General features: G+C 45.3%; 1 protein-coding gene across 4 annotated transcripts in view; it reads left to right on the forward strand.

Annotated features, from left to right (window-relative positions):
- Window positions 1-22,486, forward strand: part of Zbtb7c (zinc finger and BTB domain containing 7C) — a 283,578-nt gene that overhangs the window by 150,468 nt on the left and 110,624 nt on the right. For 3 of the 4 annotated variants that reach the window (XM_070029190.1, XM_070029192.1, XM_070029191.1), the window contains 2 exons: window positions 3,220-3,381; window positions 9,156-9,217. The gene's annotated coding sequence lies outside the window, so the exon portion shown is untranslated. The remainder of the gene's footprint in view (window positions 1-3,219; window positions 3,382-9,155; window positions 9,218-22,486) is intronic. The other variant, XM_070029193.1, reaches the window with a different exon arrangement.

Below are 22,486 nucleotides of genomic sequence, written 5' to 3' on the forward strand. Positions count from 1 at the left end.
ATCACACCAGTTAAGAGGCCATCTGCCACACATGGCAGCCATGGGCTTTGGCTCTGAGAACCTTACTCCTACTCCTTTGGACTGGAGACTGGAATACAGAAATAGGATTACATTTCTAGGCCATAGATGCATACACAAAATCAAAAGTATCCAAGGAGAAACAGGAGAAAAGCTGGGGATAGCTTCCTAGTGGCTCTCCTAGAACCTTGAAGCAAATGCTACAATCCAGCCTGCCTCCTTTCTCCCCTCCCCCAGGTGTGGTGATTGCACAGCTACCCAGATCCTCAAACTCAGTTATCTATCTGCCTTCAGAGTTGGTGACTTACAGCCCAGGTTCTGTGGTACCAACATTCCTACCTCTGTAGCTCCACTTGGAAGTACCCTACCCCTGCAGACTCAGTGACTGTCTGCTGCATCCCAGGAGTCCACCCTGATTAAAGTAGAGACTTTAATGTACTATGATGGGGGAGCAAGGAACAGGAAGCCCTACAGATCAGTGACACATGGTGTCTCTGCCCTCCAGGCCTGCTGGGAGATGGCCCTGTACATGTGGAACTGAGACACTTAGATGGAAATGCTACTAGGGTGATTGGGAAATGGATGTCCAGGTAAACTTCTGGCAGAGCTGGGATCTAAGCAGGAGCCTCTGGGGTGCAGAAAACCAGCCAGGCAGAGTGCTTATATTTCCTACAAAGCAGGTAGTATTGCCTTGGCCTGCAATGTGTGATATTTTCCCTCAGGATTGTTTGTGGACACCACCCCCACACTCTCTTAAGGGGAGCTGATTCATGGGGGCCATCTCTTCCCACCATACCATAGCAACTCCAGAGAAGCAATGACAGCTTGCCCAGGCCTCAAAATTGAATGGCACTGTTGGTAGTGCCACATGTGGTTAGAATGGCCGAGTCACCGTGGCTGCTGTCCCAAGTGGCTATTAATAGTATCCCCTTACACTCTGAGAAGTGGCCTGCTTTGGGTTGAGGTATGTATGATCCCTCTAGATACTCCATGTTAGAGGTGGCAGTGGAGGCGTTTAGCTCTAGGAAGACAGATGGCAAAGCTGAAGGGACACCAGTATAGTCAGCCTTCCCTCTGAGCCTGCCCAAAGTTACCCCATACCAGTCTATCACTTGTTCCATGTTTGTCATTGCTGTGATAGTTCCTAAAGCAGAGGATGTAACTTTCTCTTCCATCTGAGAGAAATACAGACATTGAACATCCCCATGTTGCAGGGTAGGTAGAGGGAGAACTTTCTAGAAAGAAAGCATGTTGAGATGGAGGAATTTGTACAGAAAAATAGTACAGAGGCAAAAAACCCACAGTAGAAACAGGCACCAAGATTAGACCGTGGTCACTGAGGACAGAGCAGTCTGCCTTCTCTGTGCTATCCGAGCTCAAAGTATCATCATTCCAAATATGTCACCCCCATAGGGAAGCCTTACTGCCTCCCAAACACCTCCCCATGTACCCAGCAGACAGGAAGACTCTTGCTCTTTATTTCAATTATATCCTTTTCCTTGTGTCTTAGAAAACTCCTTTTTCCAAATCTAAACTATTATTCAGTCTTGTAACACTGAGAATTGCTTGCTGTGGGAAGGCTGGTCTCTGCTACTTTGCCCTCTCTCCACTGCCCCAGGCCACCCGTGGTTGGGGCCCTTCCTCAGATCTGCCCTTACCAGCCATACCTTCCTGAGGCCAGAAAAAAATTAAATGTGCATGACTGAGCAGAGAGCTGCAATGGGGCTGCCTGACCACAGAGATTAAGCCTTTGTTCCTTGGACAGGATCCCCTCCCAGGCTCAGGCTCCACTGTTGGCCTTGGCTCTGGGCTCAGCCTTCTTTCTTTCTCAGGTCTATTTTAAGATTCTAAGCCATGGTCAACAGAAATTCTGCCTTCCAAGGAGATATCACCTCAAAGAGAATCTGACTGCCTGAGAAGACCATTTCCAAGACACACACACACACACACACACACACACACACACACACACACACACACACACACACACACACACACACACACACACACACACACACACACACACACACACACACACACACACACACTCACACACACACACACACACACACACACCCTACCTTCCTTTTCCTCTGAAGCAGACTAAACTGGCTCCATGCCCTAGTTAGCTAGGTGGGATCGGTTAGACCCTAGTCGACTCTCTATAAATATTTGCTGGGCTTCCCCAAAGCACCCCCACACTGGGCAGTTTCAGGCTTACACTGAGCAAATAGAAGAGAGGGGACCCATCCATTCTCCTCATCCTGACTCACCTTCCTGGATTGTTAACACTAGGTGTTGGGCTGTCATGGCACCTTCGTTAGAATTGATGTGTTGGGGTTGATGTATTTTTCTTTATTGGAGTCTATAGCTCTCATTAGAGGTACTTTGTGTGCTTTCTATGTTGTTTTTTTTGGGGGGACAAATGTGTGAGAATTAGACAATCATATAGGACAGTTTTATTGTTCCTCAAATTTCTTTTACCCATTGACTCATCTCCTACTCCCCGATCCCTGAAAATCACTGATCTTGGTATGGGCTCCATAGTTTTCCCTTTTTTAAAATTTATTATAGAGTTATGTAGCCTGTTCAGACTGGCTTCTTTCACTAGGCAATGTCTTCTTACTGACAGCTCATTTCCAATGACTGAACACTGTAGTGTTGTTTGGATGTACTGTCATTTACTTACTCATTGGCCTACTGAAGGACTTGTTAGTTGCTTCTAGTTTGGGGTAATTATAAATAGGACTGCTGTAAACATTTGTGTATAGATGTTTAATTAATTTCTTAATTTATTTAGTGCCAGTACTGGGCCCTCGCACTTCTGCTTAGCCTTTTTGTTCAAGACTGACACTCTACCACTGGAGCCATAGCTCTACTTCTGGATTTTTTTTCACTTGTTAGTTGGAGATAAGAGTCTCAGAGATTTGTCTGCGTGGGCTGGCTTCAAACTACAGTCCTCAGATCTCAGACTCCTGAGTCGCTAGGATTATAGGTGTGAGCCACTGGCACCCAGCGTTGTGTATAATTTTTTTTGTTATTTTTTGTGTGTGTTTTTGTTTCTTGTTTTAGTTTTTTTTTTCAGCTAGTGTGGTTGAATATCTGAGAGTTTGACAGACAGATAGTATACTGCCCTGATTGTGCCTTTGAAGAAACTGCCAAACTGCCTTCCAAAGTGGCTGTCTCATTTTGCATCCCCAGGGTGGCTGATTTTCATATCAGAGACAAAGCAAACTGCAACCCACCCTGCATAGCTGCCAGAGGATTCTCTGAAGACTACCCCTGCCTTCCTGTCACCTAAAGCCCAAGGCTGGCTGGCCCACAGGGATGGCTTGTCACACAAGGCCTCTTCTCAACATCAAGGTATTGGGCTCCTACTAGTCTGTAAGAACTGTCCATGGGATATGGTCAGCTATCATTATGTGCTGGGCACTGGAGACTTGACAGCAAGCACCATGGCTTCCTTCTGGAGTTAACAACCCAGGGAAAAGCCAGGCTCATGTCCTCACCTGAGGCTCTGTACCTGATGTTTCCTTCCATGTCCTCATTTAATCTTCACTTCTGTCTGGGAGGTAGGAAGTAGTTACCATTAGTATACCCACTTAGCTGGTGAAAATCTCATGTAGAGAGAAGCGGAGTCACTTGCTTAACTTACATAGCTGGTCAGTGGCAGGGCCAGTCTGGCTCTAAATCACTCAGACATGGCCTCATAGAGCTGCAGATCCTGCCCACAGGGACCACTACCTATGCACCCCCAGCCCTGTTCCCAGGGAGTTATCTGCTTGTGACAGCCATCCTCCTGTACCAAGGAGTTTTACCCTACGCAGCACCAAGTATCTGCTACGGCTTATCTTCTCCCAAGTGCCATGGGAAAAATCACCAGGACCCAGTATAAACTCACCCTCCTACTTAGGACCTGGGTAGAGCAGAAGCCCTCTGGGAGCCTAGGAATGGAGCTCTGCATTTGTCTTTAGTTTGGCTTACACCACTTGCCTAACTGAGCTGTTAAGAGTGGGATTTGGAGGGCTCCAAGCACAGAACTTACTTTTTTCTCACAAAAAAATCCAACATTGACTGTGAAAAGCACAATACCAAATTGGTGGCACATGCTGAATTTTAAATGGTCTGCCAGTTTCTGGAAGAGAAAGGTTAGTGCAGATTAAAAGAAAAACAGAGAGTAAGTGAAATGTCATGGATTTGCATCAGATCCTAAGTCAGCCTCTCAACACAGGCTTCTCAGAAGAAGTCGTAGCAATAGGCAATAGGGCCAGGAGCTTAGACTATATCTGTAGCAGGCTGCATACTGTGCTCAGCCCTGGCCAAACAAGACCTAATACCTGTTTCAGCCTAACCATAAAGTGCCTCTATTCACAAACCATGTCCGGTGACTTCTCCCCTTTGGATGACATACAGGCTAAATTTCACACCAATCTCTAAGACTATGCAGAAAAAGTTGGGAAAGGCCAGTGAGTTAGGCAGGGGAAGTGTGTATGGGGGGGTCATGCTTTAATGCTATTGTGTCACTAGCTAGATGAATGGGTTGGGAATCTGTGACTCTTTGTTGTTGTTGTCTGGAAGCCCTGGTAGGAGAAAAACACAGGTGGGAAGCAGGCCTTCTCATGTCTGTAACACCATCAGGTAGCAGAGACCTTGGGCCATAATTGACACTCAATGGGATGAAGCTACCCTACCTGCCTGAGAGGTGTTTGGGAAAATACTTTTTCATAAAGCATCTCTCAAAGGTTAGTTAATATTAATGTAAATGTTGTCGTTCATATAGTTTTAACTTACAATTCTTTTTTGTCAGTCATGGGGCTTGAACTTAGGGCTGGGGTGTTCTCCCTGAGCTCTTTTGCTTACCACTTTGAGCCACAGCCCCACTTCCAGTTTTTCTGGTGGTTAATTGGAGATATCTCATGTGGAGTTTTCAGTCCAGGCTGGCTCATATCTCAACCTCCTGAGTAGCTAGGATTGTAGGTATGAGCCACAATGCCTGGTTATAATTCATTTTCTTAGTGCTACTGATAGTCACAAACTTTCTATAGGTGGGGTCACTGTATGTGAATGCTGGCCTCCAATTTCCCCTGTCGGTCTGCACCCAAGGAAGAGAGAAGAAGAATGGGACCTGGGAAACAGAGCAATGTCAGAAAGAACTGTGGCTGCTGACAACACTGTCTAGTCAAAGGCCCACTGGGTCTCCCATCTTGGTGAGCAGGAGTCAGAGCCCTCTGCTCCTTGGAGGAATGCTGCTTTGGTTTAATCTCTCCTGTCTGGGAGAACCATGATCATTCATCCCAACACAGGCAGCCTTGACAGCCTCTGGTCATGGAGCCAAGGGCTGGGGAGATAGAGTCAAGATGATGTCCTTTGGCCCATTTCTAGTATTCCTTAAGGACCTAATGAGAGCCAGAAAGCCCAGATCAGTGTCTGGAAAACCTGCCATGACTGAGTGAGAACCTTATCCTGATGTGAAGGCATAGCTGATAGATGAGTCCACCCAGCACTTGAAGGAAAGATGAGTGGGGGAAGTGCGATACCTTGCAATGTTGCCAGCTGCCTCCATCTTCTCACCTCCAACTGTGATTTTATTATCTGTTAGAGTTGGTATGGCCTTTGGTATCCTGCTTCCTCTTTAACAGATAGAAAGATGGGGGTAAGGCTTATCCAGCACTGCGGATGGGCTTCTCCTTTATACAAAAATTGAATTTCTTCCCCCCACCCCTGCCCTTTCTTTTATTTTTACTTGTAAGACTAATTTCTTTTTAAAGAGACACATTCCAAGAAAAAAAATCAGGGCACTGAAAAAAAATTACCCATGCTATTTATTCACTCACTCAGAGAAGCTGTTAGTTCTAATGACCTTTCCAAATTAATAAAATCTGTAAATGCTCAATTGTTTATTGCACACATTGAGTTGCACCTCTAAATGACTGGAGGGAACTATAGGCCTGGAATATTTAGCTCCAGGGCTCTGCAGCCAGCAGGCTTTGTACCCAGTTAGGGGAGCTGTGGTTCATATTCCCTGAGAAAAGGAGAAAGGAGGAGGAGGCACTTGAGTAGCCCACCTTGTGCCCAGCCCGCTGGCAAAGTGATAGCAGTAATCCTTGTCCAGGGATTTATTCAGAGGCAAAACACAGATATGAATATTAGTAGTGCCTGAGCAAGTACTTGACTGCAGGCTATGGCAGTCAGAGAATACAGCATTACGAGGTATCTAGAAGTTCACTCAAAAAAGACTGGTGGTGAGGGTCAAGAGGTAGAAAGTGCCTAGGAATTATGAGGTGCTGAGTTTAATTTTTAGTATTGACAAAAGGAGATTTCAAGGGAAGTGGGATTTGATAGCAACCCAAAAAAGTAGAACCAGGCCAGGTCACCAGGAAAAGAGCTTTCTACCCAGGGAGCAAAGGGAAATGTTACTAGAGGCAAGAGTCAAGTTGAGGCCATTCCTAAGAAGAGCTGACACAGAAGGGCAATAGTGTCTGCACTTCAAGATGTGGGTACAATAGTGTTCTTATAGCATCCATCTTCCCCTTACCCTGCCTGCCATTGGACAGACACTGTGTTTGTGAGCCACACTGAGCCCCATGTCCTTTAGTGCTGGTGACAGTATCTCTTTCTAACCACTGTAACTTCTAAGACTTTCAAAATGAAAATGGACAGAACTCATGCAGCAAAATGCTATGCACATTGCCTTACTGTTTAGTGATGACTTTTAAATTTTTAAATTTAAATTTTAAAAAATAGAAATAGTTCACAGAAATGGTAGATCAAAGGGTGAACAAATGCAGCAGTGGTACTCACTAGACACTATGTTGAAATGAATACAACTTGTGAGGTTGGATCGGGAGGGAAAAACTGGGAGAAAGTGAGGGAAGCCGTGACACAGTTCAAAAAGAAATATTACGTGACTTATGTAACTGTAACCCCTCTTTACATCAGCTATACAATAGCTATTAAAAAGTAATAAAAATTGAAATGATATATATACACACATATATTCCATCTTTTTGATTTTTTATATTTTTATTGAAAGATATTGTACAGAGGGTTTACAATTACATGAGTAAGTAATGAGTACATTTCCTATTGTTACCCCTCCTTTGTTTTTGCCTACTATCCATTCCCTCCCCACCTCTCCAACTCCTCTCTCTCCCCACCCCCTGAAGTTGTAGAGTTCATTTTCAACATAGTGTCTTGTACATCTCATTGTTACAATAGGTCAACCTGTATCCTTGTTTCAGTATTTTGTGATTTCCCTTCCCCTCCTTAAATTAGAAAAATGTATATGCAAGATGCAGGACACCGAATCAAATACAGTGACTACAGAGGTTTATATCATAGGAGGAAGAACATACAAAAGAAACAAAAAAATCACATAGCACATTAAAAACAACAGCAACAAAAAAAACCTCTTCTGTCCATATCTTGAGGTTCATTTCCCTTAGCATCATCTTATATGTTCATATATACATAGCTTTTGACCTTTTCTGCTTGTCTGGTAAGATTATTCTAGACATATACTAGTTTATTCAATCATTTTTGAATGTGTGATTCTATGGCATGAAGTATATTCACATTGCCATGCAAAACATCACGACCACCCATTTCCAGAACCTTTCCACCTTCCCTACTCAGATACTAACTCTGCTTTCCAAACCCCCCCCCCACCCTTGCTAACCACCTTCTACTTCCTGTCTCTATGAAATTAACTACACTTTGGACCTCATCAAAGTGGAATCATGCAGCACTTATCTTTTCTGTGACTTAGCATGGTGTCCTTGACATTTGTCCATGTTGTTGGACATATGAGAATTTTCTTTGTTTTAAGACCAAATGCTACTCCTTTGTACATGGACATTGTTTTATTTATCTACTTAATTGCTGATGGCACTTGGGTTACCTCAGCCTTTTGGCTATTGTGAATACAGCTGTTAGGAACCTTGGTGTGAAAATATCTATTCAAGAATTTTTTTAAGGTTTATAAGTGGAAAAATAAAAGGTATTTCAGGACTGACCTGGTGGCTCCCCTGTAGTCACCCCATTAGGAACAGACTTGACTTGGCTTATGTTGTGCCTGCCTAAGGTGCTTTCAACCAGAATGGAGCTGTAAGCTCCCATTCTCCCAACCCTCCCAGGGCCACAGGGTGCAGACGCTTGTCCCATACCACCACGAGCTACTGTCATGGCTGTGCCTTCATTTCTCATCCCCAAACCCATCAGTCATGTCACATTTGTCCCTCACTGAAGAAGCAAGTGCTTTGTGCTCTTGCTTACTAAGTTCTTTCCCTCACCTTCTAAAATAGATTTAGCCATGATTGTAAAAGCCGGGGAAAGCACAGGCACAGTCTCCTGTCCGAGTTTCTTCACCTCCCCACCCCTTCCAGAAAATGTCCATACACAGGGGCAGAACCAAAGGGTATCCTGTCTTGAAGCATCACTACCTCTAGGTGTTAATTGCCGAAACTCACATTACAACACATTAAAGCAGTGACATGTTCAGGCGGCAGGCAGGAGAATTCGCAGTTCAGGTTGGCATTGTCATTAACTCAAGTCTTCGGTGTCAACTCCCTCCCGCGCCAAGCGTTCCCGCCTGGCCTCACAGTCAACCTCCGCAATGCATTTTCTGGCCTTTGTTGGTTTGTGTCAGCTCTTGAACATTATTTAAACGTAGTTTGGGGGTCCATGAATGCAATTACCATTGTGTTATTATTCACAGGCAGATTGTTAAGATGCAGGCAGCTGTACAAGGAGATGCCCTGTGCTGTGAGGTCCAATTTAGGAGGGCCTTCAGAGCTGAGCGCGCATGGTTGCTAGGCAACCCCATGCTACAGAAGTGGAGGCCTGGCTGGCTTGGGAGTGGGAAGAAGCCCAGCGCCTTCAGGGAATTGGAGGCAGTGGTCAATCTGAGACTGGCAGGGCGCCGGGAGTGGGAGGCAGCAGCGTGGGCTGAGACCACAGGCCTGCAGGGTGGGGGCACCCACTCAACACTATGTTCCCAGGGAAGGGTGGGGGAGGTGCTGCTACAAGGGAGAATGGAGACAAGTTGCAGAAGCCCAAGGTCGGCCAGGAAAGCGCTGAAGGAGAGATACCCAGAGCAGATGCTAATATGCTTCTCCATCCCTTTCTTCTTTTTGCAGGAAATGAACAGGTTTACAGGAAAACCAGTGGCTTAAAATTGAAGAGTAAGGCGTGGGTGCTTGTGAGTATGAGTTTTAGTTGTCAAATTCTGTGGCTTAACAATGTTCCTGGAAAGTGGGCAGATTCCCTGATAGGTCTTGGGTGGACTGACTCTGGGTTCTTCTAGGAGGTGGGTGGGGCTAACCCAGGCATATAAAACATCATGCTGAAGGAACATGTGACCATGTTCCAGTCCTGCTTCGAAGTGGAGAACATTCTCACTGGCTTGGCAAAAAGAGAGCTACCCTCTTGGCCTGTGAATTGGTGAGGGACAGAGCAGGGATTTTTCTGGGAACAGAGAGATGTGCATTTGTGCAGTTCTGTTTGCCACTAGATTGGCTTGATTTAGATCAGTAAATTCTCATTGAGGCCAGTTAACCATGTGTTAAACTCAGAACAATTATACATACCGATGCTGTCATCTGTCTGAGAAGCTCATTAATCACCAGGGTCAGGCATGACCCACAGGTCTTGAGCAAACCCTGAGATACAGAAGGCCCGGGCTTCACTTTGGAAGGGCTCTCAGCCCTGTGTGCAAAGAGAAGATAATCTGCACAAGAGACGATTAAAGAGCTTTCTGGAAAGATGCATAGGGTTAGCTATGACTCCAGTGGCACAGGCCAGAAAAACTGGTGTTGGGGAATTATTAGGGAACATTTCAGAAAAGGAAAGACTTGAAAGGAAAAGGGAGGCCTTTCCTAAGAGGCAGGAGTAAGGCAAAGGCCCTGAAGGGGAGTTTAGAAAGGCCAGGGTCTACAGGTGAGGAAAGGTATTGGTGGGATTGGGCAAGTTGCGGAAGAGCTTATAATAACAACATGAATGGCCCAGCTAGAAAGAAACAGCATGCATCTGTATGAAGAAAAATAAGTTTCTGCCAGTTTCTTGTTCCATCAGTGAAAAAGGTCGCATGGATTCTTCACCAAACATGAGATTGACTTTGACATCAGTACTTGTGTACTGTAGACAGCAGCACTGGAGAGCCACCAGCTCCTATGAAACCAGTGGGGATATACCCTGAGTCCAATTGGACTGCCATACCAACTGCCCACTTACTCTTCTCTAGAGCTGTGGTGCCAGGTTGAGGGGAAGCTGGAATTTATTTATTTAATAAGGATTAATTGGGTATTAGTTACCAAGGAGGCTGAGCTCTGAAAATCTAGGTCAGCCTGTGTGGGAAAAAATCTGTGAGATTCTTATCTCTAACCAACAAAAAGCTGACCGGAAGTAGGGCTGTGGCTCAAGTGGTAGAGTACTACTAGCCTTTGGTATAAAAGCTCAGGGACAGTGTCCAGCCCCAGTGAGAAAAGGCTGACAAGTTCTAGACCCAATTGTATTAACTGGTGTATATGTAGCATTATCACCTTACAGCATACTTGACAGTCTTGCCTCATAGAATCTGGAGATTTCCATTTTGTAGTAAACTGAGGTTGGACTCTAATCACTTAAGTTCTTTGAGTAACTGAGCTCAAACATTCACACTGACTTTGCACTGCTCCTGACTGGATCTTACTCTTAGATTATGGAGCAAGCCCTTCTAGGGCTGGCGCTACCCCTACTCACTTGGGAAGGGAAGCAGACTGATTATCCAGGGGTCCCTCAGGTTCCCACTGTTGGAATTCTCAATGCTTTCCTGGGTTATATGTCAGTCTGATGATCTTCCACAGGATAGGAAGGTGGTTGTGATTGTTTCCCCAAAGCAGAAGGCTTTGTGTGTTTCTGACACCAGAGACCACTCTCTGCCATGAAACATGGGAGGTGCTGGCAAGGAAAGAAAATGAGCAGAAAGGCAAACTCAACAAACCAACAGGCTTTATTTAGGAAGAAAAACTGGGAAGGGCAACCAAGTCTCCTTCAACCCAGATGAAGAGAAAGTGACCCTCTTTACAACTAGGGTCCCTTTTTATCAGGCAGAAAAGGGAGATGGGTAGACGTCAGGGCTGATTTGTTTTGCATGGTGGGGGACAGAATAGGAACAGGGAAAGGAGCTCTTTTTGCAAAGATGGAGGTGGAAAGTAGTCACAAGATAGGGAGTTTTAACAGTATCTGTGTCAGCAATGTGTCTATACCTGGTATGGCCCTCCATCACCGGCCATTTCTTTTAAAACCACAGGGTATGTTTGGGGAGTGGGGATGATTCAGGGAGACCGGCAGCAAGGGCAGTTCTGATCATTTTCTAGGATGTGGCTGTCAAGGAGGAAATGAGTATGTCTAGTTTCAGTTATTTTCCATCGGTATTCAAAGAGAGCTCTGGTCAGGGAGACAGGAAGGAGGAGAGGGAGGGAGATACTGAGTAAGGATGTATGCTCAGAGAGAGTTTTGGCTCCACAAAGTGCATGGCTATGATGTCTGGTTCAGAAACAAAGGTCAGCCACCCCAGACTCTTACTAGTGGTGCCACTTTCACAACATCACTTCAATCAAGAGCAAGGGGTTCAGGTGAAAACCATATACCACACTCCTAGCAGCCTGGAAAGAGGCGCTCTGTCAGGTACAGGAGACCTGGGCAGGGCCTTTGTTTGCTGTCATGCTAATGGCACATGTCAGGTTCACCTGACCTGGTGGCAGTAATATTCATTACAGTGAAATTTGCTAGTTAAGGATGTAAGTATTAAAATAGAAATCTATAATGCCAAGCTCTGTTTTTACTGTGTGCTTTTTTGACTGAAATTTTGATTTTAAAAGGTAATACAGTTACTCTGATGAGCACCTGAGGCTCATACCTACAATCCTAGCTACTCAGGAGGCTGAGATCTGAGGATCTTGATTTGAAGCCAGCTGGCACAGGAAAGTCCATGAGACTCATCTTCAATTAACCCCCAGAAAACTGGAAGTGGCGCTGTGGCTCCAGGTGGTAGAATGCTAACTTTGAACAATAAAGTTCAGGACAGTGCCTAGGCCCTGAGTTCAAGCTCCACCACAACCACCACCAACAAAAAAGGTAATACTGTCTCATGGCCTTTTTATTTGAAAATATCGAAAGGTCTCCTATAAAGAGTCTACTCAGCAGCCAGGCTCTGGTGGCTCACACACCTATAATCCTAGCTACTCAGGAGGCTGAGATCTGAAAATCATGGTTCAAAGCCAGCCTGGGCAGAAAAGTCCCCATGAGACTCTAATATCCAGTTAACCACTCAAAAATCAGAAGTGGCACTCTGGCTCAACGTGGTAGAGTGCTAGCATCAAACAAAAGAGTTCAGGGACAGCGCCCATGCCCTGAATCTAGGCCCCATGACCAGCAACAACAAAACAAAAAGTCTACTCATTTAAACAAACAATTAAAAAACAGAAGGGGTGACATTGATCAAGAAGCATTACACTTATAACCTGACTTGTGAAATTGTACAACTACATCACCATCATCATCATCATCATCATCATCATCATCTCCTTCCCATCATTAGAGATGCCCAGTGTTACCAAAGTTTTGTACTAGCTACCAAAAGTTTAAGTACAAAAACATCTTTGTGGTTTAGGCACCGTCTGATGACATACTGAGAAAGATGCTCCTTTCTCAGCCCGCAGAGTCTGCTGTTGGGGCTCTGGAAGGAGCTGGGCTGAAATAGGCCTCTTCTTTGGAGGGAGAACAATTCAGAGCCTGAGTGAGCTCTCAGTGGAATGTTCAGAATGCATAAAAACTTCTCAAACATTTCCAAATTCCTTAGTTACTGAACAAACAAATGATAGGACTGCAAATAATTATTTCTAATCATATACAATGATTATTATTTAAAACCAATCACACTAGGTGCCAGTGACTCATTCTTGTAATCCTAGCTACTAAGGAGCTGAGATCTTGAGGACAGAGGTTCAAAGACAACCCAGGCAAGAAAATCCATGAGACTCTTAACTCTAGTTAACCACCAAAAAGCCAGAGGCAGAGCTATGGCTTATGTAGCAGATTGCTAACCTTGATCAAAAAAAAACTCAGGGACCAGAGCCTAGGTCCTGAGTTCAAGCCCCAATACCAGCACAAATAAGTTAAAATAAGCCACCACACATGTTTGAAAACACTACATTTTGGCCCTTGGAACTCCTTATTATTTATTTCTGTTTAAGAGTGCATTGAGTTCTACTGTGTTGTTCTACTGTTGTTGTGAATTGTTCCTGTGGTTTCCTTAGATTACATGATTTGAGTACAATTTGGAGACATGGGATTCCTTCCTGGGAAGTGCCCTGTTGTAGGTAGTGGAATTTGTTGTTGTTGTTGCTTGTTGATTTGTATTTTTAAAGTGAAGTTTATCAGCAAAATGACCTCCTCCTCCTCCTCCTCCTCCTCCTCCTCCTCCTCCTCCTCCTCCTCCTTCTCCTCCTCCTCCTTCCTCTTCTTCTTCCTCTTCTTCTTCCTCTTCTTCCTCTTCTTCTTCCTCTTCTTCTTCTTCTTCTTCTTCTTCTTCTTCTTCTTCTTCTTCTTCTTCTTCTTCTTCTTCTTCTTCTTCTTCTTCTTCTTTCTTTCTTCTTCTTTCTTTCTTCTTCTTTCTTTCTTCTTCTTCTTCTTTTTGAGGTAATAAGGTTTGAACTCAGGGTCTCAAACTTCCTAGAGAGGTGCCATACAGATTGAGCCATACCCTCAAGTCCTTTTTCACTTTATTTTTCCAGTAAAATCTCAAGCATTTTGCCCAGAGCTGGCCTAAGACCATGAGTCTCCTATCTCTACCTCCCAAATATCTGGGATTATACCACCACATTGTTGTTGTACGAGACAGGATTTTTCTAACTTTTTGCCTGGGCTGGCTTTGAACCTTAGTCCCCCTGTCCCCACCTTAGAACACTTCTAAGGTTCTGTTATAGTTGGAGCTAGCCCACGAGCCTTGCCTGTCATGCTTGCCTTTATAGGTCATGCATTTACTTGATCCCAGCTCACATTGTACACATAGCTTCCACATTTTGGTTTCATAGATTTGGTCTAATGCCTAGAAATTTCCAAAGAGAACTTATTTAGTATCCTACATATGTTTCCTCTTGCAAATGAGCTCCTGCTTTCAGTCTTCCATGTTAGAAGAAATCCTCTCACTCCTGCTTGACCTGTTCCAGCCCCAAGAAGGATTTTGGCGGCACCCCATGCAGTCTGGAAAAAAAATCTCATTTCCGCAGGAGAAATAGAATTATTATCTTGATTGAAATAATATCTTTCCTCAACCAGATAAAGGATCAAATTGGCGTAGTTTCTTTATCGCTGCAGAGTTTGCAGGACACAGAATAATGGCCTGTCACTGCCTCCGGTGGGCAAGGTCTGTAATACAGAGCCTGCAGCGGCTCCTGGCCCACTTTGCCTGATTCCAAGTCTGTGGCAATGTAAAACAATGCCGTAATGACTAGCATCATTATATGAAAAGGGTGTATCCATCGCTGTCCTTATGGTGGCTGCACTTTTTAGACAAGATCCAGCACATATGACCATCGTGAGAGGCTGCCCATCTCAGTGGACCTTTCTGTCTTTTAGGAGGGGGTGGTTGGAGTCCTGAGCAGCTTCAACCCTCAGCTCAGCTTCCAGGTCTGCAGATGGGACAGAAGATGAACCAGGCTTAGTTTGGACAGTCCCCTCGGTCCTTCCTATCCCCAGCCACTGAGCAGGACCACCAGAAGCACTCTGGCATCCTCGCAAGGGAGCTGAAAGAGGATCTGTCCACCATTGTTATCTTGTACCTCTGACCTCTTGAGGCCTCGTCTCCTCCTGGTTAAGGGTGGGTAGCTGGGGACACAGGGAGAAGGAGATGTGCACAGAACTCAGGAGATCTCTGTCCTTCCTGTCTCCAGCCACAGAGCAGAGACGCTCTGCCAAATCCCAGGAAGGTCTTCCAGGTGTCCTTTGAGGACTCTTCTCCATGTGTTGCTTGGTCTTTTGCACTCCAGTACCAATAGGTAGCTTCCTGAGAATCAGCATCAGAGAGCAAGCCCAGTTGAGTTGAAGTCCACCCTGGCTTCAGCTCCTTCCCTATGACAATGGAGGTGTGACTCAGGGGATCAGTGCTTGACCTTTATAAGCACCACTATCCCAACCCTTTATATGTCTTTTAGGAGTGAAGAGAAACAGAGAGGTTATATGACTTGCCACAGTCACATAGCCAGTAGATAGTACAGGTGGGCTGAGGCCAAGCAGCCTGCTGGGAGCTCTTTAATATTTAAGGTAGATGGCATCATGACTCCAAGCCATAATGATAGCATCCTTGTGGTAATCCTAGGGCTTGTTCAGCTGGTTATACCCCTGGGTAGAACTTGGGGGATTGGTGATGTAGGGTCCTGCAAAGCTGTCCCCAGGTGTGGTATAAAGTACCAAGGCTTCCTCCTGGACTTATTTCTTCATCTGACCCCCCCCCCATCTTCCTAAAGAGCCCCCCCCCCGCAGGAAGCCCATCTTGGAGAAGTGCTGCCTGCAAGGACTTCTCCAGGCAAGGACTCTATCCCTCACTCCACATCCCCCCCCCCCAGCTTATAAGTGACCTGAAAGCATCTATCTGCCAAATCTTTTCAAGAGGAGAGTGCCTTGCTGGTGAGCATGCCTGATTGCCATGGTAATCACCAGTGGAATGGAGTGGTTAGATAATACATTTTCATCGGAACCTCGAACAGGTGTGCAGGAAATCAACATGTATCAACAAGATCAGTCTTGGGAGATTAATGCTGAATTTAGGGTTGTTCAAGGAAATGGAAGGAAGGAAGAAGGGTCTTCACTTGTACCTCACCTTTGATGCTTGGTCCCGACACCCTGGCCTTGAGCCTTTTATCCATGTTCCTCCACACCCTTCTCAGTTCTCTTTCCTTCTCTAAGCCTAACCATTTGTCACCCCTCACCTCTCCTGTAAGGCCCCCTTATAATCCCAGCCTGGGAATCTTTGTCTTCCCAAAGGCCTGCAGCTAACTGGAGACATGCATTCATTCACTCTGAGACACAGGCCTCAAGGCCCAGTCCCTGCTTAACCATTCTCAGCTCTTTTATTTTAATAAGTTTTTTTAATTGTGAAAATACTGTATAGAGGGGTTACAGTTACATGAGCAAGGTAATGAGTACATTTAGGAAACCCTTCTTATCTAGGACCTGGGGTCCCGCCCACAGGCCTCAAAGAGCAGGTCAATCTTAAGAACCTTAGAATCTTCCCCTGGCATGAATAAAATGCCACTATAACACCTCTGGGTGATGCTAGAGCTCTAGTGATGAAAGTGATGTCTTCCTACTGGAGAGCAGGAACTTGGTCACCTTGTGTTGCTCCTTCTAGAGATAAAGGGCAAGATGGGGAGGCAGTTTGGAATTTTAAGCCTCAAGGTCTCTAATCCTCATCCTGTCTGCCCACTTCTAAGTCAGGTTCAGGGAAACACACTCCCATATCCTCCCCCCCATCTCCTATACCAGATGGGCCTTCTGAGCTGTTCCAGGGCCACATTCAGAGGTTCCAGTACCAGGAAGCCAGAGGCAAAGATGGCCTAGCTTGTGAGTCCTGGCACTGTGTTTGCTCTGCTGCTTTGTTCTGAGCTTGCCAGTGTTGCTGACACAACGGTGTAGACGAAATGGACTTGACAGAGGTCACTCATGAAAGGCCTTCTCCACTTTCAAGTAGACAATGCATCAGAGAGGTTGCCAGGCCTGCTGTGACTATGTGACCAACATTAGCTAATATTTTTAAAAGAATGAATAATAAAGAGCCCCAAGTGTCTCTCAGAACTAATTTTGAAGAACAGGCTCTACCACATGTTCTTGTTGAATTAGGCTCCTGAAGAGTTCCTAACAAAAGGTTTAGCCAAGAAGAAAGGCATTTCCCCACCAACTTTTCCCTCTTTTAATTCCCTTCTTGTACTGCTTCTCGGCGAACAGTTACTTGTGAACAGATGAAATAAAGTAGGGACAGGAAGCAGTGCACCCCAAAGAGAGGCTGTCAGTGGCAGCCCTAGCTTTTGTTTGGCTGAGCTCAGCTTCAAGGTAGACACCCCTCACGGAGCAGGCCAGACAACAGGGTCTCATGCACAGACAATCCAAACCATTCCCAGGAGAAGGGCACTACGCCCTCCATAGGTGTCCCAGAAGTGAGCTGAGCCCAAAAAGCCAGTGTGATGTGGGGGTACTTATGAGACTCAATGTAGCACCCAGAGAGATTAAAAAGGGGAGCTTGTCCACCCTAGATTGAAGGGGTGCTGAAAGCAGGGGCAGAGAGGGTGAGGTGAGGGGCCACCTTGCCTGAGCTATGATCTCTCAACCTTTCTCGCTTCCTCTCATTTCCACTGAAGGGGGCACCCCAGCTGGCTGGCTGGCTGAACAGTGGTGCCTCACAGAGTGGAGAGTGGCTCAGCACTCTGTCCCCAAACCATGACACCCATTGGGCAGGCCTAGAGTCCTTATCAGGGCAGGTCTGACCTGAGGTCCCATTTCTCATTTCTCAAGAATGTGTCAGCCCAAAGAAAAAGACACACACACACACACACACACACACACACACACACACACACACACACACACACACACACACACACACACACACACACACACACTGCCTGTTCATTAAAGATCACAGCTTTTTTTGGCTAGGAACATGGAAGAACAACCTTATCAAAGAGGACACCCCCTCCCCCCACCTATTCTTTCCCACCTATGAAGGGGTTCCAGGCCATCTTGTATCTCCTCTGTACTAGCCCTGGAGTCAGTCACTCCTCTCAGGAGCTCTATTTCCTCTTTCTGGCCAATGGGATTAGATACCAAAATCTGAGTGTCATGTGTGTTCAGTGCTTCTGGGTGTCTGTGCTTCTTGGGCCTTTCAAATAACAGCTCTAAGAAGCATATGCATGTTTATACACTTAAACATTCATGTATTGTTCATACATATTATAAACATGCACATGTATGCACACATAAATGTGAATATACAATCACATATATACCTCCATATGCCTTTATGTATTCCTAGTTTAGAAATAGTGTGCATCTGTCCAACTCCAATCAATTTCATAGGCCCATGGTGAAGCTTGGAACCCCAGCTCATCAACACATTCATTCACTCATTCACTTGCTCCTTCATTTCATCAATTCATAGTGAATTGTTTCTCTGAGACCACTACAACTACCTTCCTTCACCTCACCCTCCCTCTACCTCATCCTGCTGTGATCATGAATTGCTTTGTTTAGTCCTCTTCCTCCTCCTTCTCCTCCTTGTCTTCCTCATTTTCCTCCTCTTCCTTCTCTTCCACTTGTTCCCTCTCCTCTTTGCCCTTTAGCTTAGTGGTAGTATTTATTTAGAATATCATTAAGTTCATTTTTTTTTCAGTTTGCTTTTAGTTTAAGGAATTTTCATTCCTATTCTTTCTTATTTGATTTTTTTTTTTGGTCGGTCATGGGGTTTGAACTCTGGGCCTGGGCGCTGTCCCTCAGCTCTTCAGCTCAAGGCGAGCGCTCTACCACTTGAGCTACAGCACCACTTCTGGTTTTCTGGTGGTTTATTGGAGATAGGAGTCTCACGGTCTCTCCTGCCTGGGCTGGCTTTGAACCGCGATCCTCAGATCTCAGCCTCCTGAGTAGCTAGGATTACAGGCGTGAGCCACCAGCACCCGGCTTTGATTTAATTTTTTAAATATGCAGAACCTAATTTCAAAGGTCAAAGTATACAAAAAGGTATACTTAAAGACATGACACCTTTTCCTATGTCTCCTTCCCCCTTAAGAATAACCAGCTAATATTACATTTCTGCTTATACTTGTGCTTCTTGTAAAAATAAACAAAAGATTTCCTTATCTTCCCTTCCTTACAGAAAAGGTATGATTTTTACATTTAATATATTCTGTAGTATCTTACATCATAGAAGTTTATAAAGTGCTTCATTGCTCTTTTGCATAGCCACATAATACTCCATCACATTTGTATACCAGTTTATTCAACTCTTGTTCTATGACAACCTATATTTTCAATTTCCGATAATGCTGTAATGATTGTACATTGCTTCTTCTGCTTAGAAGTGTACCTTGGATAAAATTGCTGAGAGTGGGATTGTGGAGTGAAAGAGCACACGGGTGGTTTTGTCAGTTGTTACCAGGTCCCTTACTCAGGGCTGTGGCAGTCTGCATTCCTGCCTGTTTACCCACAACTTTGCCAACAGAGGGTACTGTCCACTTGTGGAAGTTCTGCCAATCTTGTGGACATGAAAAGGTATACCAATGTAATTTTAATTTTCATTTCTCTTAGGATGAATAAAACTTGAGCTTTTCACACAGCTAAGAAATATTTTTAGTATCTTCTTGTGAAATTTCTGGGGGTTTTTGTTTTTGCTATTCCTATTGGGATTGTAGTTCCTTATACCTCAATTTTAAGAGATTGTTTGTTTGTTTGTTTTGTGTGTTCTGGTACTAGGGCTTGAACTCAGATCCTTGTGCTCTGGCTTGGGTATTTTTCTTGCAGCTGGTGCTCTACCTCCACTTCTGGCTTTTTGCTGGTTAAGTGAAATAAAAGACATTAACTTTTGTCTGCCTTGACTTGCTTCAAACCTTGATTCTCAGATCGCAGATTCCCTAGTAGCGAGGATTACAGGCACAGACACCTGGAGTCTTTTCTATACAACTGGCATTAACCCTTTTTTTTCTACAACGTATGTGGCAAATATTTTCTCCCAATGCATCAATTACCTTTGACCTTACTTATGAGGCTAGTTGTACAATGAAAAATATTTTGTATTGTCAAATTATTTGATTTTACCTTATCTCTAGATTTTTAGTTTTAGTTAGGAAGTCTCTTCTTATACTTAGGTTATGGCAGAAATCACCCACGTGGAAACATAACTTTAATGACATATAATGTTTGTCTAAAAGAGGAATTAGAATCTCCATGCTGATAGCAATTGGATGAGAACCGAGGGGACTGATGGGAGGTGTAGAATCCAAGCTGTGTTGGTGTAAGGCAGGGACAGGAGAAAAGCAGTCTCAGCCCTGTGTCATTGGACATACATGCAAGGAATCAAGACACAAAGTATTGATGCCATCCAGAGGAAGGAGCCACCAGGGAGGGCTTTGGACTTTGGAGGAGGAAGAGGTCCATAGAGTTGGCCTAAGAACTTTGGGGACAGAGCCAGGATGAGGCAGTAGAAGCATTTAGGGCAACATTTAAGGAGGTATGTCCTCTCACTGGACCATGCAAGTGTGCAAGTGTAGGGCGAGGCCTGAGGTGAATGCCTCCTTAAACACTGCTTAAGACTAGCCTGGGAAGTAGGAGGAGGCAGGAGGGAAGCACTCTGGGCCTTGACACTACCACATAAGGACAGTCTATCCATGGAACCAGGGTGGCATGGTGTAGGAAAGGTGGGTAGAATGAGCCTAGATTTTATCCTGAAGATGCTAGGGATGGCTGAGGATTTGAAGACATGGAAGAAATGGTTCCCAAAGCTGGCTCAGGCCTGTAATCCTAGCTATTCAGCAGGCTAAGATCTGTGAGGATCATGGTTTGAAGCTGGCCCAGTCAGAAAGGTCCACATGAGACTCTTATCTCCAATTAACCACTCAAAAATCAGAAGTGGCACTGTGACTCAATTGATAGAGCCCTAACCTTGAGCACAAAGAGGCTCGGGGACAGTGCCTAGGCTGAGTTCAAGTCCCACAATCACCAAAAACAAAAAACCGAAATGTGCAAGTAGGGATAGTACAGATACAAACAGCCACTTTCCAGAGCTGATGGCAACATTAAAAAGTGAATTGACATGAACATTTTCCACATGCATGGGGCCAGCATGGAATGGAAATGCAATGATGGTTTGTTTCCTGTACTTGGATGGGATCTATGGGTTCTCTTCATCAGGTGTCTGGCCCATTGTCTGGGACTCATTGGGACTGTTCAAATCACAAAGTAGTTGTAGAAAACTAACAATAAAACTAACTTGAGGTCTACTTGGGAAACACGGTGGGAAGAGAAAGATGGCCTTGATCAAGGAGCATAAGAAGTGGAAGCTGAGTCCTAGGGGAGAGTCCCACAGTGACTTCATAGCCTGTAGTAAGTTAAGGGAGCTGTGCTCACCCAGGGCTGAGTCAAGAGAGGCAGAAGCATTTTGTCCCCTTTGCTTCTCTTCTGCTACCCTTAAAAAGTCTCTGGGCTTCCTTTCCTCTGCCAGTGACCTTCAGACAGCCTTAGAAGTATCTCTTCTTAGGATAGAGGAGAGGGACCCAGAAAGAAGAAAATGCAAAGAGCCAGTTCACATCCCCCACTCTCATCCTAGTATGGCAAGTCTGAAAGGCTGCTGTGAGTCTAAATCTCTCCTTCCAGTCCCCTTAAGAGAGGGGCTACCCAAGGACCCCAGTCTCCCTCCCCTGCTCCAGTAAAAGCCCTACCAAAGAGCCGATGAAGGCCTTTCCCCAGGGCCTTGTGGATCATGTCAATCAAGTATGTGGGAAAAATAAGAATTCTGCAGCTATGTGACCACTGCATCCTTCTGAGTCGCTTATCTACTCTCCCTGGGCCCCTGCTGATAGAGGCCAGGAGGTTGCAAAATCTCCCAGACTGCTGGTGGAGGGAAGACAGGCAGATGCTGGCTGTAGCTCCCACCCCCTCAATCCTGCAGCTCCTGCTGAGAATTAAACATCCTGGAGCAGCCCTTCCCCCTCTGTGGCCCACTGTAACTTCTGAGTAACAGTTAGTGGTGGCATGGTGATATTTAAGAGGTGCTGGGAAGGAAGACATTCGGCACCAACGGAATGCGGGATGTTCTCCCTCCTTCTACCTGCCATTTGCACATGCGGGCCCCAGCTTTTGAGGCGGGCTTGCAATATCTGGGTTTTGTCACAGGTAGTTGGACAATTGTCTGCCTCTTTCAGTACAAACAATCTGAGAACCAGGGCTGCTTCTTATTCAGCTTTGAATCTCCCAGGGATTTTTAGGCACAGGAAGGACTGAGCGCTAACTCTGGCCTGGTCCTCCATTTCCTCATCCTTTACTGGGTCAGTCTCATCTGCCTTGCAGAGCCCTTGCCCCAGACAAATCAGTGAGGGCGCTGGGTTTGGTAGCGACCTTGCAATAGTCCTGTCATTTATTCACAAACACCTATGTGTCTGGGGTCCAGGGAAGCAAGCTGACACTTCTTGTGCAGAGTCCAACTAGCTGGAGTGAGTCTGTGGCAATGAGGTCACATGTCCTTCATGAGGTCTCTGCCCTCAGATGCTTTCAATCTCTCTCATCATGGGAAGTGACTCCTCCAGCTTCTTTCTAGCCACACTGTGACTGAGATCAACTCCCAGAACTTGGTGATAGATGGATTGGTGGGGGAGGGGTGTCCCTGGGACAGTCCTCTCAGAGTAAAGGGACTAGCTGAAGTCTCAGCCCAGGGCTGGACTCCTAATCTCAA

Source organism: Dipodomys merriami, unplaced genomic scaffold (assembly GCF_024711535.1).
Source record: "Dipodomys merriami isolate MVZ:Mamm:240054 unplaced genomic scaffold, mDipMer1.0.p SCAF_2, whole genome shotgun sequence".
In the NCBI taxonomy this organism is placed as follows: Eukaryota; Metazoa; Chordata; class Mammalia; order Rodentia; family Heteromyidae; genus Dipodomys; species Dipodomys merriami.